Consider the following 12,857-nt stretch of genomic DNA (forward strand, 5'->3'; position numbering starts at 1 on the left):
ATCAAACTGACCTAACCATTTGGGTGGTCTTAACCAATCATAGCACAGTATGATATGGTGGTAAAATGCATCCAATTACAATTCAGTATGTTTACACATATGAATATTACATCCCCCTTCTTTTAAAACAAAATAAAATGTTTACATATTCTAAGGGTTTCTTTTGAATACATGCTCTGTAGTTTGAACTCAAGGTAAGTAACCATTTATATTACATACTACACCAACTGAATCAACATAGACTCTGAAACAATAATCCAACATACTGTTACTTTTCCAACAAGGGATTCTCAGCAACTCAGCTTTCACTGTAGAAATAACATCTTAACATTTCAAACAAATACAACACCTAAGCATTTCAAGTGAACTTTCAATAACAAGTTTACAGTCTGGAACTCTTTTAGGGCAGCGATCTGCCTACACCCTTTGACATTTCACAGGTCTAGGACAGCTCTGGACTTGACCTCTCTTCCTGACCTTGTGTGATATGATGCTGAGCATGCTTCTGTGTCAGTCAACAGTTCTTGTGGTGTTGCAGGTAAGTATGGTGTATGTTGTGCTGTGTGTGTGTTTAGTCCATCACGTTCTCTTTCAGGGGAACAGTGCATCTCATCAGTGTGTTGTTCTTTTGTGTTCAGTAAGTGACGACGATTGCGGCGGTACACCGCTCCTTCTGTGGTGCGGATGTGATATGAACGTTCAGTGTCAGTTGGCTGGATGACGACTGCTGGCTTCCAGGGGCCATGCTCCTGGATTCTAACTGACTCTCCGTGGATCAGTGGTGGCAGTGGTCTAGCTGACCTGTTGTAGTATCGCTTTTGTTGTTGTTGTCTCTGTGCACCTTTTCCATGCATTTCCTTGTAGCTGACGACCTCAGGTTGCAGCTGCTGGTTCAAATCAAATCAAATGTATTTATATAGCCCTTCGTACATCAGCTGATATCTCAAAGAGCTGTACAGAAACCCAGCCTAAAACCCCAAACAGCAAGCAATGCAGGTGTTGAAGCACGTTGGCTAGGAAAAACTCCCTAAGAAAGGCCAAAACCTACGAAGAAACCTAGAGGAACCAGGCTATGAGGGGTGGCCAGTCCTCTTCTGGCTGTGCCGGGTGGAGATTATAACAGAACATGGCCAAGATGTTCAAATGTTCATAAATGACCAGCATGGTCAAATGATAGGTCTGGGACAGGTAGCACGTCCGGTGAACAGGTCAGGATTCCATAGCCGCAGGCAGAACAGTTGAAACTAGAGCAGCAGCACGGCCAGGTGGATTGGGGACAGCAAGGAGTCATCATGCCAGGTAGTCCTGAGGCCTGGTCCAAGAGCTCAGGTCCTCCGAGAGAGAGAAAGAAAGAGAGAAAGAGAGAATTAGAGAGAGCATACTTAAATTCACACAGGACACTGGATAAGACAGGAGAAGTACTTCAGATATAACAAACTGACCCTAGCCCCCGACACATAAACAACTGCAGCATAAATACTGGAGACTGAGACAGGAAGGGTCAGGAGACACTGTGGCCCCATCCGATGATACCCCCGGACAGGGCCAAACAGGAAGGATATAACCCCACCCACTTTGCCAAAGCACAGCCCCCACACCACTAGAGGGATATCTTCAACCACCAACTTACCATCCTGAGACAAGGCCGAGTATAGCCCACAAAGGTCTCCGCCACGGCACAACCCAAGGGGGGGCAACCCAGACAGGACGATCACATCAGTGACTCAACCCACTCAAGTGACACACCCCTCCTAGGGACGGCATGAATGAGCACCAGTAAGCCAGTGACTCAGCCCCTGTAATAGGGTTAGAGGCAGAGAATCCCAGTGGAAAGAGGGGAACCGGCCAGGCAGAGACAGCAAGGGCGGTTCGTTGCTCCAGAGCCTTTCCATTCACCTTCACACTCCTGGGCCAGACTACACTCAATCATATGACCCACTGAAGAGATGAGTCTTCAGTAAAGACTTAAAGGTTGAGACCGAGTTTGCGTCTCTCACATGGGTAGGCAGACCATTCCTTAAAAATTGAGCTCTATAGGAGAAAGACCTGCCTCCAGCTGTTTGCTTAGAAATTCTAGGGACAATTAGGAGGCCTGCGTCTTGTGACCGTAGCGTACGTGTAGGTATGTACAGCAGGACCAAATCAGAGAGATAGGTAGGAGCAAGCCCATGTAATGCTTTATAGATTAGCAGTAAAACCTTGAAATCAGCCCTTGCCTTGACAGGAAGCCAGTGTAGGGAGGCTAGTACTGTAATAATATGATCACATTTTCTGGTTCTAGTCAGGATTCTAGCAGCCGTATTTAGCACTAACTGAAGTTTATTTAGTGCTTTATCCGGGTAGCCAGAAAGTAGAGCATTGCAGTAGTCTAACCTAGAAGTAACAAAAGCATAGATACATTTTTCTGCATCATTTTTGGACAGAAAGTTTCTGATTTTTGCAATGTTACGTAGATGGAAAAAAAGCTGTCCTTGAAACAGTCTTGATATGTTTTTCAAAAGAGAGATCAGGGTCCAGAGTAACGCCGAGGTCCTTCACAGTTTTATTTGAGACGACTATACAACCATTAAGATTAATTGTCAGATTCAACAGAAGATCTCTTTGTTTCTTGGGACCTAGAACAAGTATCTCTGTTCTGTCCGAGTTTAAAAGTAGAAAGTTTGCAGCCATCCACTTCCTTATGTCTGAAACACAGGCTTCTAGCGAGGGCAATTTTGCGGCTTCACCATGTTTCATTGAAATGTACAGCTGTGTGTCCTCCCCATAGCAGTGAAAGTTAACATTATGCTTATGGTTGGTGCTGGGAAGGTTTGAGCGAAGTCTGCGGCTCATCAACAGCTGGGCTGGTGATTTGAAGTTGTCAACTGGAGTGTTGCGGTATTCAAGGAGACTGAGGTAGGGGTCTCTCTTGTCTGCTTTTGCTTTCTCCATGAGGGATGTATCAATCTGCACTGATTTTTCAGCAAGGCCATTACTTTGAGGGTAATGTGGGCTTGTGGTGACATGTGTAAACTCCCATGCTTTTGTGAAGGATACAAACTCATTTGATAACAGGTAACAGGGTCCATTGTAAGATATTAAAGTCTCTACAATGCCATGCCTTGCAAAGGCTGCTTTCAGCTTGTGTATCACAGCTGCAGATGTGGTGCTGTGAAGCTTGTTCAGTTCGAAGTATCTGATGTAGTAGTCCACTGTTACGATGTAGTCCTCGTTGTTCCAGGTGAACAGATCGGTTGCCACGACCTGCCAGGGTCGGTCTGGGATACAGTGAGGTAACATTGGCTCTTTGGTGTTTGAGGGGCGTCGTTCAAGACATATGGCGCATTTACCAACAATGTCCTCTATTTGTTTGCGCATTCCGGGCCAAAACAAAATGTCCTGTGCTCTCTGTTTGCACTTTTCCATGCCCATGTGTCCAGCATGGATCTTTGTCCAAATCTCTTCTCTGAGACTGGTAGGAATAATGATTTTCTCTCCTTTGAAAATTATTCCGTTGATCTGTGATAGTGCATCACGATGGTTCCGGAATTCTGAAACGCTGTCTCCTCAGGCCATCCATCCTGTATGACTTTCCTTAGCTGTGCGAGTTGTGAGTCTTTTTCTGTTTCTGCTTGGATCTGCTTCAGTTTTGTGTCACTAACTGGTAAGTTGCTGTACACAGTGTGCACTTGCATGTCCATGCCTTCACTGAGGCTGCTGTCCTTATAGGTAAGAAACTTCCTGGAGAGTGTGTCTGCGACAGGGATGTCTATACCTGGACGGTGAGTGATTGTGAAGTCGTATTTTTGTAGCCTTGGCGGGGCAGTGCCTAGTGGTTTCCTCATAATTGACTCAAGGGGCTTGTGGTCGGATTCCACAATGACTTGTTGTCCATATACGTACTGATGGAAACGTTTACATCCGAACAGAATGGCGTAGAGCTCCTTTTCAATTTGAGCGTAGTTGATTTCACAGTCTGTGAGAGATTTGGAAGCGTAGCCGATGGGCTTTCCTTCTTGCAGTAGCACTGCACCTAGTCCATACTTTGACGCGTCCACTTGGAGTCTGAGCTCTTTGTTGGGGTCGTAGTAGGCAAGGATTGGTCCTGGTTCTCTCGTGATCAAGTCTTTCACATTCTGGAAAGCAATGTCGTGTTGCTTGTCCCAGAGAAACTCACTGGACTGCTTTAGCAGCTGATGCAGGGGTGCATTAGCATTGGAGAGGCTGGGTGTGAACTTGGCTAAGTAGTTGACCATGCGAAGCACTGTATCCAGCTCTGTGCGGTTCTTTGGTGGCTCCATTTCTTTTATGGCTGAGATCTTCTGTGGATCTGGCTTGATTCCATTCGCTGTGAGAAGATGTCCGAAGTAGCTGACCTCTGTAGCGCTCTTCTCGGGGTTGAGCCGGACTGCTCTCTCGCGGGACCTTTGCAGCATCGTGCGGAGGTTTCGGTCGTGCTCCTCTTTGGTTCAACCATAGACAAGGATGTCGTCCACAATGGCCACAACTCCGTCGAGGCCTTCGTACACTTCGTCGATCTTTCGCTGAAACTCGTCTTGGGCTGAGATAATCCCAAAAGGCAGGCGACGGAACCTGTAGCGTCCAAACGGTGTGTTGAATGTTGTGAGCTTAGAGTGAATTTACAAACGCACCCAATATTTCCATGATATGAGCCCAAGTGACGTACTTAGAATGTTAAAATCTGTGGGACGGTCTTTTTTTATGAAACCCGCGGAATCGGTATGTTCATATGTGTTCTTTGAGTTTGCGATGGGCATTCCACACTCTACCTGAGTAAGATCGATGGGACATTGTATTGCCAACAAGTATGGGTAAGTCCTGAGGTTGTTTTACGGTCATAAGACATCCTTGGACTGAAATATAAGGTATCCTTCACTTCTGTCATTCAGGTGTTTTTAGAGACACGCAGTACTTAATTTGTACATCAGGAGGTGCCGGAACAAATAGTGAGCGCGAGAGGGGCGTGACCTGGGGAGCTCTGAGGTACTGGAAAATCGCCATTATAATAAACTATTGCATGCACATCATCACATTTACGTAGTGGTCTAGACTAGAGCACTAGAGTAGAGGCGCTTGCATTGTTTTTTTGTAGCCTAGGTGTGAGAAAAATGTGGCCTTTTAGAAACGCATTTCATGCAATTATATGTCATTTTATATGACTAGAAACTTTAGCATAATCTTTTTTAATACCGCACAAATGATTGAATTGTCAGGCTACTTTGACACTGACAAACTGAGAATCTGAGATCAATAAAAACGACCTTGTCTTGAATCCATCAGTAGCCTAGGTCTAGGTGTGTGGAGACACATATCGTACAATATGAGGAAATTAAAGTCCTAAAAAGCTTCAGTTTCACTGACTCACACAACGATGAGCAGCTCACTCACCAGCCATTGTTTTAGTTTGTAAAAACAATGCTATTCACTCAATAGGCCTATTTGGAAGGTATACAATATTTTTGCAGCCTACAGACAGATAAGTATTTTTGTTTCAGCAGGAGCCATTTACTTTACAACCTGTGCTATCGCACAATTGTGTTAAAAATATTGCTAAAGGCCTGTTTTGGCTGCATGCTGTTCACTGACAGATTTGCCACACGTTCACGAATGTAGGCAATGCCTTGTTATTGGGCTGCACACCATCCACAGCTATGCTATTTAAACAACAAAAGCGAGTAATCCTCTGTGGCTAAATTATAGGCCTACTCCTGGTGTAGTATTCTGAATTATTTCATTTATTACTGCTATAACTTCGGCAAATGTATTTCAATTTATCAGGGGTGCTGAAGCGCCACCAGCACCCTATGATTCTATAAGGAAACAAATTATGAAGTACAACTCAGGAGAGATGGTAGTTGCAGGCTCATGTCTACCAGAGCAGAGATGGGGAAAGAGATCATAGAAAGTGAATCTCATTCTGGTTCTGTGAGAGACAGGCTACAGGAAACTGCCACGAGTTGGTATCTAGGCTACAATGTTGAGCAAATCATAAACCAGGGCTGGCCCAACCCGAAAACATTGTTAGAATACCGGGCACAGGCTGAAAATCTAAGTTTTCACATTAGGTAATGTTTTTTATAGGGAGCAGGACAATTACAGAGGAGACAACTCTAATTAACTTTGATCGCTTTTATTTGACTGTTTACATTGCAAACAGTGAACATTATGTTTCATGCCAGGAGAGGTACCGGATGCTGGCAAATAGGTTCCCAGAACGAAACAGTCCAAAACTGAGAGGTGCTGGATCCTGTTAGGCTCAAATTAAGCAAAAAAAACATCAAGTTACAAAGTAAAACTCATAGACTAGATGGAACACAGTAAATGTTAGTCCGGGACACTCAAATTAGTGTGATATGTTACGCTTGGTAACCTCACAGAAAATTTTAGCTAATTAGCAAATGTTCAACTACTTACCACTTTTTAGCTACACTGTATCTACTTAGCATGTTAGCTAATCTTTCCCCTAACCTTAACCCGTTTAGCTAACCCTAACCCTTTAACCTAACTCCTAAACTTAACCCTAAAGTCTAACCCCTATCCCTAACGACTAGCCTAGATAACGTTAGCCAGCTAGCTAACATTAGATACCTAGCCACCTAGCAGAATCCATAACATATCATACGTTTAGCAAATTCATAACATATAGTACATTTAGCAAATTCGTAACATATAATGCAAATTGTAATTCGTGACATAACATACGGAATGAGTGATGGACATCCACAAATTAATACATACCATACAAAACGTAACATATTATACTAAATGGAGTGTCTCGGATTTACATACAAATGATAGCCCTATTTGGTAAAAGACCAAGTCCATATTATGGTAAGAACAGCTCAAATAAGCAAGTCCATCATTAGTTTAAGACATGAAGGTCAGTCAATCGTGAAAATTTCAAGAACTTCAAATGCAGTCGCAAAAACCATCAAGCGCTATGATGAAACTGGCTCTCATGAGGACTGCCACAGGAAAGAAGACCCAGAGTTACCTCTGCTGCAGTGGACAAATTCATTAGAGTTAACTGCACCTCAGATTGCAGCCCAAATACATTCACAGAGTTCAAGTAACAGACACATCTCAACATCAACTGTTCAGAGGATATTGTGTGAATCAGGCCTTCATGGTTGAATTGCTCCAAAGAAACCACTACTAAAGAACGCCAAAAAGAAGAAGAGACTTGCTTGGGCCAAGAAACATGAACAATGGACATTAAACAAATGGAAATCTGTCCTTTGGTCTGATGAGTCCAAATTTGAGATTTTTGGTTCCAACTGCCGTGTCTTTGTGAGACGCAAAGTAAGTGAACGTATGATCTTTGCATGTGTGGTTTCCACCGTGAAGCATGGAGGAGGAGGTGTGATGTTGTGGGGGGTGCTTTGCTGGTGACAATGTCAGTGATTTATGTAGAATTCAAGGCACACTTAACCAGCATGGCTACCACAACACCCTGCAGCGATACGCCATCCCATCTGGTTTTCGCTTAGTTGGACTATCATTTGTTTTTCAACAGGACAATGACCCAACACGCCTCCAGGCTGTGTAAGGGCTATTTGACCAAGAAGGACAGTGATGGAGTAATACATCAAATGACCTGGCCTCCACAATCACCCGACCCCAACCCAATTGAGATGGTTTGGGATGAGTTGGACCGCAGAGTGATGGAAAAGCAGCCAACAAGTGCTCAGCATATGTGGGAACTCATTCAAGACTGTTGGAAAAGCATTGCAGGTGAAGCTGGTTGAGAGAATATCAAGAGTGTGCAAAGCTGTTATCAAGGCAAAGGGTGGCTACTTTGAAGAATATCAAATATATTTTGATTTGTTTAACACTTTTTTGTTTACTACAATGATTCCATATGTGTTATTTTGATGTCTTCACTATTATTCTACAATGTAGAAAATACTAAAAATAAAGAAAGCTTGGCACACCTGTATTTGGGGAGTTCCTCTCAAGCTCTGTCAGGTTGGATGGGGAGTGTTGCTGCACAGCTATTTTCAGGTCTCTCCAGAGATGTTTGTTAGGGTTCAAGTCCGGGCTCTGGCTGAGCCACTCAAGGACATTCAGAGACTTGACCCGAAGTCACTCCTGCATTGTCTTGGCTCTGTGCTTACGGTCGTTGTCCTGTTTGAAGGTAAACCTTCACCCCAGTCTAAGGTCCTGAGCACTCTGGAGCAGGTTTTCATTAAGGATCTCTCTGTACTATGCTCCGTTCATCTTTCCTTCGATCCTGAGTGGTCTCCCATACTCTGCCAATGAAAAGAAATCCCCAAAGCATGATGCTGCAAACCACCATGCTTCACCGTAGGGATGGTGCCAGGTTTCCTCTAGACGTGACACTTGGCCTTCAATCTTGGCCTCCTGAGTGGTGCAGTGGTCTAAGGCTGGCGGAGTCACTACAGATCAGGTTCAATCCCGGTTTGTGTCACAGCCAACTGTGACTTGGAGACCCATGAGGCAGCGCAGTGTTGTCCGGGTTATGGGAGTGTTAGGCCAGCCGGGATGTTGTTGTCCCATTGTACTCTAGCTGGCCATTGTGCTGTGGCTGGTCATGCACGCTGACACGGTCGCCAGTTGTACGGTGTTTCCTCCAACACATTGGTGTCGCTGGCTTCTGTGTTAAGCGAGCAGGGTATCAAGAAGCAGTGCGGATTGGTGGGGTTGTGTTTTTCGAAGGACGCATTGCTCTTGACCTTCGCATCTTCCGAGTCCGTATGGGAGTTGCAGCGATGAAATAAGACTAAGTGGGCAGTCATGTGCCTTTTACTGTTCATATTGTGAAAAAGATATTATGCCTGTTGCATGGATCGTAAAACGTGTGCTGCTATACTTTACATTTCAATTTGCTGTTATACAGTGGTGGAAAATGTACTCAATTGTCATACTTGAGTAAAAGTAAAGGTACCTTAATAGAAAACTAGTAAAATTCTACTTGAGTAAAAGTCTAAAAGTATTTGGTTTTAAATATACTTAAGTATTAAGAGTAAATGGAATTGCTCAAATGTACTTAAGTATCAAAAGTTAAAGTGAAAGTATAAACCATTTCAAACCTGCACAATTTCCCTTTTTTTATTTTTATTGACAGATAGCACTCAGACATAATTTACAAACTAAGAATTTGTGTTTAGTGAGTCCGTCAGATCAGAGGCAGTAGGGATGACCAGGGATGTTCAATTGATAAGTGTGTGAATTTGACCATTTTACTGTCAAAATAGAACGAGTATTTTTGGGTGTCAGGGAAAATGTATGGAATAAAAAGTACATTATTTTCTTTAGGAAAGTTAGTGAAGTAAAAGTTGTCAAAATGTAAATAGTAAAGTAAAGTACAGATTTCCGAAAAAACTACTAAACTAGTACTTTTAAGTATTTTTACTTAAGTACTTTACACCACTGCTGTTATACTTTTGGTTCTATATATCACAAGTAATGCAACGTTACTGTTATAAAACAAGAAATCTAATGATTCAGTGTTTATATGGCACATATTTGGTGTACCAATACACCAAACTGATATCTACTAACTTGCCAGTATTATCATTGATGATTTAGCCTAATGATAATATGTCAAATAGAAATCCAAAGTTGCAATTTGTCATAAAATAAGGTTCTACCGAGATTCGAACTCGGATCGCTGGATTCAAAGTCCAGAGTGCTAACCATTACACCATAGAACCGTGCTGCGCATGACGAGAGGAATTATAAAATATAAAAATGATCTATCGTTCAAATGTTAACATTAAATAATTGTAGAAATATCTTTAGTATGATTGTATTCGCTTAACTCAATATTACAGTCCATATTTAGCGGTGTCTAGGATCCGGCAAATCATTCCCCTTCGTTTCAATGCAATTGCAATGCCACAAATGAACGGGAGGCGGCAACCTGTGCTTATTATCGCAGACAGATTTCCTTTCAAAGAAAGCCCATATGGTGTCCAAGATGTGAAACAGAATGATTTGGAAGCTTTGGCAAATGGTAATACCAAAGATTTGTATAACTAACCCAAGATAGATCACGGCCTTTCGTTTTCAATGGGAGCAAATTAATCATAGTGGGCAGAACAAGCAAGGAGATGGGCAGAGCCAAGCACGAGCTAGCGAGATCCTATTGGCGTGTTATAACATGTAGGTAACTTGCATATTTCATTAGGGACACTTAATGCGCATGTGCAATAACTAAATTCGCCCTTGGACTCCTAAACAACTTTTAAAAACTTTGGCAAAGGTTAAAGCCTCCTCTGCATTGTTTACCCCAATGGGCTAATCATTAGCTAGGTCACAGACTCTAAATATGATGTTGTTGCTTGTTTAATGTCTTTAAATAAAAGCTCCCATTGGCACTAATACAATCATGTGATTTTTTTTACAGTGTTAATAAATACAGTGAAATTGTGTGAATTTTACAGTTAATAGGCTATAGCAGCCAGATCGTTCAAGATTGACTTCGAAAATATTGTCATGCCAGACACTCAGATTGTAAAACGCTGCCAATTGCACAAAAAATTGGAGTTGAGAAATATATAGTATAGCATTAAAAAAACTGGTATCCAGCGTTTTTCAATAAATATCAGCAACACTGCTGTCTTTTCCCTAAATTGTATTTAGGAATGTTGGCAGTGACTGGACTTATTCGAACATATTTCTTTCCACGCAGCAATCAGCTGTGTGTGAGGAGTTGCACACTCTTGCCACCCGACAGCCGATATATTAAGCTCATAAATAAATGACATATCTCATTAACAGCTTCGGGAATTAATATTTTCGTAAACATTTTTTTATTTTTTACAATTAGGCCTATACAGACTACAGAATCGCATTACTACAATATTCATTTTTATTTATTCCTGTATGCCTAGCCTATTTAACCAAAATGTTATTTGTTTAAATACTGTTCATGTCTTGACAAACAAGCAGTTCCATAGTTTAGGCCTACATAAACCTTTCTTTGCTAATAATGACATCGCTGTGTCTAATATGACAAAAAATACAAAAAAGTAGGTGGTTATTTTCAGTGATGTAAAGTACCTGAGTAAAAATACTTTAAAGTACTACTGTAGTTGTTGTTTTTTATATCTGCCTGGTCATCCCAACTGCCTCTGATCTGGTGGACTCACTAAACACAAATGCATCATTTGTAAATTGTTTGAGTGTTAGTATGCCCCTGGCTATCCGTCAATAAAAATACAAAATTGAATTGCGCCGTCTGGTTTGTTTAAAATAAGGAATTTGAAATGGTTTATACTTTTACTTTGACTTTTGATACTTAAGTACATTTTAGCAATTCCATTTACTTTTAATACTTAAGTATATTTATAACCAAATACTCAAGTAGTATTTTACTTGGTGACTTTCACTTTTACTTGAGTCATTTTCTATTAAGGTATCTGTACTTTTACTCAAATAAGAAAACATTTCCACCACTGGATATCTTTTTAATGCGCATGCTGATGTTCAACACTGAATTGATGATTTTCCGCTTCCGCTGAGATGGGTCTGGCGCAAGGATCCAGGACGCATAGGAGGGGCTCACTCGAGATGGAGATGGTTTGGCATTCTTACCTCTGCTTGCAAACGCTGGTTGATAACAAATGTGAAGCGTCAGAGGTCGGGAAGATTGTGAAGCATTAAATACAAATATCTTTTTTTTTTTTTGGTTGAAAATGTAGCCTACTGGCCCAAGCGGACCATATGAAAGTTTAATTAACTGGCCCTGTGTGCTCGGAAGATGTTGCAGCGCCAGAGGGCAACCCTGAATGTCGAGCCCATGATTAACATACAATAGGGAATAGCCTATGTGGTGGGACTGCCCATGAGCAGGTTTTTCTAGATGTGAGAAAGGAACAGATCCCACTCTACTGTATGTAATGAATGACAGGGCAGTGTGAAAAAGTTGTAATTTGCAAGTTAATGTTAGGCCAACATCTCTTCCTCCCGCAGAGCGTGTTTGAATTCAAAATGAATTGCTTATGTCAAGATACTGGACTGTATTAAATACATAGGCTATATCCGTTATATTGATCATACAGAGAACAAGAGAATATTTACTTTATTGAGCCTTTATTTAACTAGGCAAGTCAGTTAAGAACAAATTCTTACTTACAATGATGGCCTATAGCCTACAGTAGATTTATGGCAGATATTGACAATGACCCCTTCAAAGATCCCCAAAAAATGTCATAGTCATATTGCATAAACATTGTTAAGCTAAGGGAATTTTATTTTTATGGTGACCCATGGTTTATTCCAAAGAGATGTGTAGGTGGTTTTGGTTTAGCAATGTCTGGTGTTGTTGTTCGCATCCACAAAGAGCAATGAACAAGTATTTGAAAAAAGACAAAATTGTATCACTCCTAAATACTGGTAGGCCTATATGACTGTATGCAACTAACGCATCGATTCAGATGTGGTGTACTGTTTCAGTTTCCAGTGTAGTATGGACATATAGCATCATATTGCATCAGGAATGTGAGGGACTGTTGAGTGGGCGGGGAATGCAACATGAAAGGAGAGCAGTGGAATCCTGGGTTCACAGATACACATGCCTGTGGGTGTTAATGTGCCTGAGTCTGTGTCAGGAGTGTGTGTGTGTGTGTGTGTGTGTGTGTGTGTGTGTGTGTGTGTGTGTGTGTGTGTGTGTGTGTGTGTGTGTGTGCGTCTGTGTATTTTGTGTTTATTTCTGAGTGCGTGAAAGTGTGTCTCTGTATGTGTGTCTGTGTGTGGCTGCTGATGTGGGTCATTACCCCTTCTTTTCCCCCAGGGGCCAGGAGGAAAGAGAGGAGGGAGGATGGAGGGATGGAGTGGGGGATGGAGGGAATGGGAGAGGGAGGCGGGTTCCCAGGAGAAGAGAGACCTAT

General features: G+C 42.0%; 1 non-coding gene across 1 annotated transcript; it reads right to left on the minus strand.

Annotated features, from left to right (window-relative positions):
* Positions 1-9,605: 9,605 nt before the first annotated feature.
* On the minus strand, positions 9,606-9,677 carry trnaq-uug (transfer RNA glutamine (anticodon UUG)). The gene has a single exon. It is a non-coding gene; the product is annotated as a tRNA-Gln (tRNA).
* Positions 9,678-12,857: the final 3,180 nt, after the last annotated feature.

This window comes from Oncorhynchus nerka, linkage group LG17 (assembly GCF_034236695.1).
Source record: "Oncorhynchus nerka isolate Pitt River linkage group LG17, Oner_Uvic_2.0, whole genome shotgun sequence".
NCBI classification, from domain to species: domain Eukaryota; kingdom Metazoa; phylum Chordata; class Actinopteri; order Salmoniformes; family Salmonidae; genus Oncorhynchus; species Oncorhynchus nerka.